General features: G+C 41.6%; 1 long non-coding RNA gene across 1 annotated transcript; it reads right to left on the reverse strand.

The window, feature by feature from the left end:
* Positions 1-1,013: 1,013 nt before the first annotated feature.
* On the reverse strand, positions 1,014-3,377 carry LOC308458966. Its single transcript, XR_013977789.1, has 4 exons — positions 3,172-3,377; positions 2,645-2,710; positions 2,440-2,537; positions 1,014-1,427 (listed from the first exon to the last, which is right to left on the reverse strand). It is a non-coding gene; the product is annotated as an uncharacterized lncRNA (long non-coding RNA).
* Positions 3,378-4,495: the final 1,118 nt, after the last annotated feature.

Raw genomic sequence — 4,495 nt, forward strand, 5'->3', positions numbered from 1 at the left:
GGGAGCTCACATAATGTGTTAGGTCATGGGTCACCAACGTTTTGGGGGCCGTGGGCACATTTACAAAGTGAAGGAACTAGCATGGGTGTCACTCAACTGAGCTGGCAACCCAAACCTGTCCTCTTGGCTACAACAGAATGCTTCTCTTGAGCCTGATTTCAACAGGGATAAATGATCTTATGGGCCATCATGGTGTGTGGGTGCATTTTGTGAAACCTGTCTATTCACGCATTGTTTTCTGCTTCCCTATGCTGTCACAAATGCATGTAATGTGTTTGTGATGTCATTCCTTTAAAGCAGCAGTTTGTCACACTGATGCACAGTGTAGCAGTGTTCACAGCTTGTGCATGTTATGTCAGCAAGCTGGTGCATGCTGCTTGCAGATTAAAATGCGCTTTCAGATATGCATGGCAATGCACATCCCATTGAGATCAGCCAGCTGTGCTCAGAGGCACAATCTAAGGCACATTCAGTGGTTCAAATGCACATCAGCGATTTCCTCCATCCTCTTCACCAAGTTTGGGTAAGGGGTTGTGTCATCAACACAACTTGCAAAAAAGAAAGGAAGGAAAAATCAGATATCATTGAATCTTGTGGGAAGTTTAATATTATTATCTGTATGAAGGGAACCTCAATATCTATATCAAAAACCAAACCTGGTGGACTACTGTGATATCCTTAAGAAAAGAAAAGAAAAACATTTGCTAATTACAGACCAAAAATGTTCTTATTTTCCGGAAGGGAATAATAGTATGTATTGTGTGCTGATGCTTCTAGTTGTTGTTTGTGGGTTTTGTTTCTTTCTAATATTGACTGAAAACCAAAGGTTGAAGCAGGCAGCAACAAGTAACAGCAGGTGTCTATTTGTTAACAACAACAACATCAAGAAGAAGAAGAAGAAGAAGAAGAAGAAGAAGAAGAAGAAGAAGAAGAAGAAGAAGCAGCAGCAGCAGCAGCTAACAAGGGTGTATTGTTCTTTAAAAGTACAAAGCATTATTTTGTTTGCCATCATTTTGTGTGTGGGATGATTGGAGTCTATATTGGCCAACAAGCGAAAATGACCTATCATTCAACTATACAGTTACAGCCTTCATTGGGGAAGATGCACAACAGCATGCAGAAGGCTCCCAGGTTCAGTCCCAGGTATCTCCAGGTAGGACTAGGAGTGTCCAGAATCTGAAGTCCTGGAGAGACCTTGCCAGTGTAGATAATTTTGAGCAAAATAGACCAATGGCCTGACTTTGTATAAGGCTCGCATATCGCACTGTGATGCTGCCATGGTGACCATGTGGCAACAATCACAGAAATAATTTGCATGGAAGACAACTTGATGGCTGACCACAGGACTCTCTCATGTAGGTGGAAGGGCTGGAGAAATCAATGCTCCAGTCAAAAGGAAGGAAGATGGACAATCTCCATAGCTGATCCTGGTGTAGTAAGGGAAATCCAACATGAGTAGTGTTGCAGCAAGCAACCGATCTGCATGTCTGCCAATAGAGATGTCCTACGGTCTGCTTAACTGGTTGCCCTTTCCCTGATCATCCTGAACAAACTTTACATTTTCCACTCAAGGCATCCCCCAAAATCCCATTGAAATTAGATGAGCAGCAGTCAAGGAGAAAGGTTTTGGCAATCCATATAGGAACCCTGGAAGCTGCCTTATCCCAAGTCGGACCAACATTGACATCAGTATTGTCCGCACACAGCTCAACATTGGTCAATCAAGCTCAGAGTTTCCTGAACTCAGGTTTCCAACTGTTTTTGGACCACAATTTCCATCAACCCTGAATATTGGTCCTGCTAGCTAGGGATGATGGGAGTTGTAGTCCAAAAAACAGCTGGAGACCCAAGTTTGGGAAACTGTGCTCTAGCTCAATATTGTTTAGATTGACTGACAGTCTCTCTCCAGCTTGTCATAGTGGGAACATTCTCAGCACTCCCTCAAGATGTCAGCAGTTGAATCTCAACTGCTGATACTCTTCCACTGAGTTAAAGATTCCCTTTCCTAGATAAGCTGGCCTGGAACCACTCTTGATATCGTTCCAGCATCAGGCAAAGGTTTTTCATCATTTGCTCAGGAATTTCAGCATGTGTGGGAGCCAGTTTCAGATGCAACTGTACGGTTTCTACAAGGTTTCATTGATTTGCTGTTCTTTAGATAATTTGGAAGCCCCATGGAAGCAGACACACCGGCCTCAGTCACCCACACTAATAGCAAGAGCCATCCATCTGGATATGGGTCTATTTAAAAATAATAATAATAAACCCTTTGCATCCCCCCAATTCTGGTGACTAGCCAAGAGGATACAATTCTGTTCCATCCCAGGAAATCCTTAACTGGCTGGCAACTCAGCTGCCTCCACATCTTAATCTGTGTTCTTCCACACAGGTTAATTCACCCTGGGCCTTGAAACCTGAGAAATTGTACTTCATCTTTACCCTTGTGTTCCTTATGATGGGTCTTTCTTTTTCAATCTTTTGCTTATTTGCTCAACATTCACTCTTGATTTCAAAAGCCTGACTCACACATTAAGGTCCTGGAGGGCCGAGAGCAAAAACAATTAGCCACCTGTTGTGAAGTCTTGTATCAAATTATAGACTTCTCTTTTTTAAAACAAAAAACAAAAACAAAAACCCACGGCACCTAGGAAATATATTGGAGGGAGCAAACCAGCAATGACGGCTTGCCTGTAGCACATACAGGATAAATCTGAAATAGAAAAGTGCATAAGATTAAAAGGAAATGCAGAAAAAGAATGTTAGTAAAGAGGGTGAGTATATTTGTCTAAAACTGGACTGATACTATTTACAACAGCCTAGACTCTTGGGTTCCTCTGGAGATGTGGTCTCCAAACATTCCAAGAGTAAGACTTTAAGAAGAACCATCTTGAACCAGACCAAACCCTAATCTAATTCAGCCTTCTTTAAATGAGAGTGATGCCCTAGAAACCTCTGAGAAGGACAGAAGAATGACAAGGAAATAGTGTCCTCCTAAACCATGGCTTGTCCCCAGTTTCTAGTATCCATAGATACTGCCTCTGACCATGGAAGTTTTATATAGTAATCATGGCATTTAGATTTTAACACATTATGTGTTTCATGGAGTCTTCAACCTAATCTCCTCAACTTCTAGTATTGTATTGATGTGAAGACACATTTCTTTATTCTCACCAGAACATAGAAACATAGGAAGATGTCTCCTAACTCTTTGGTTAATTTGCCTGAAAACTAGGAAAGTATACTCAGCTGGGAACTATACAAGGCAGTCTGCTTGTTTTGGGTCTGTTCAAAAGAACTAAGAAGCTGTTCAGTTCTTCAAGTGATCCTTGATTGGCTAGGGTCACCCGTGTGACAAGTACAGGAAGCATTGCCCTCACTCGAATGGCCATCATTTGCCCTAAGCAACATCAGCACATAGCTACAATCCGATGAGCATTATGACATCATTATCTCCAGCCCTTGATCTCTGATTGGCTGGGATCACCAAAAGTGTAATGAAATTGATAAAATATGGCATACGGCACACAAGATGACTACTGAAGCAGCCTCAAACAGAACAAACAGAACTAAGCAGAAATGAACAGTCACACACAACAATCCAAAAGGCTAGGCTTTCCAAACTTTTCACATCAGTGACAAACTTTTTAGACATGCATCATTTGGCGACACGGTAATTCAGTTTTACTAGCAAACCAGAAGTTAAACTAACTCCTTATAAGAGCATTTGTGTGACACACCTACACACTGCAGCTGACACACTAATGTGACACGACACACATCTTGGACAGTTCTGGACTAGGGTAAGGGATTTTTTCCCCCCCATGTAGAAGGGAACTGACTGTTGCACTGCTCTCCAAGTGAGAATCAAAACTAGAGAACATAGCATTACCAAGCAAACATAAGCCCACATAATTCAATAAGTCCCTTTCCAAGCTCAGATTCTAAATCTTATGACTAGAGCCATGCAGTTTTTCATGAGGGATCTCATTTTGCTGTTAATAGCAAATTGGATAGGAAATACTTTAAATTATTATTATTATTATTATTATTATTAAAAATTACATATAAAACGATTACTTGTGATTCCACCCACCCCCTCCCAGTTCTTCCCAGTTCCTTTCCCTTTTTGTCTTCTTCTTCTCCTCGCCAGCTCTGCTTGATTTGCAGCACGCCTAAAGGGCATTTCTGACTCAGAGTCTTTGACCTTGGCAGCAACTTTGCCGTCAAACTTTGCAGAGAGCTAAGTGGGCTCCTGTGCCTACGCTATCAAGCACTTACCCAAATAGCATCGCTTACATGGAAAGAATAATAATAATAATAATAATAATTTAAAAGTCAAGGGTGTTTTTTTTTCCCTTTTTTCTTTTTTAAAGCACGCCTTGCCATAAGTCGATGGCATGCTTTCTTGAATCTGGGCCCCACTCAAATGCTCTGCTCTCCGATCAGTGCCACATGCTTCTGGGCCATCAAATCTCCCTTTCGCACAACTCCTGCA

Source organism: Podarcis pityusensis (genome assembly GCF_964106645.2).
Source record: "Podarcis pityusensis genome assembly, chromosome: 11".
In the NCBI taxonomy this organism is placed as follows: Eukaryota; Metazoa; Chordata; class Lepidosauria; order Squamata; family Lacertidae; genus Podarcis; species Podarcis pityusensis.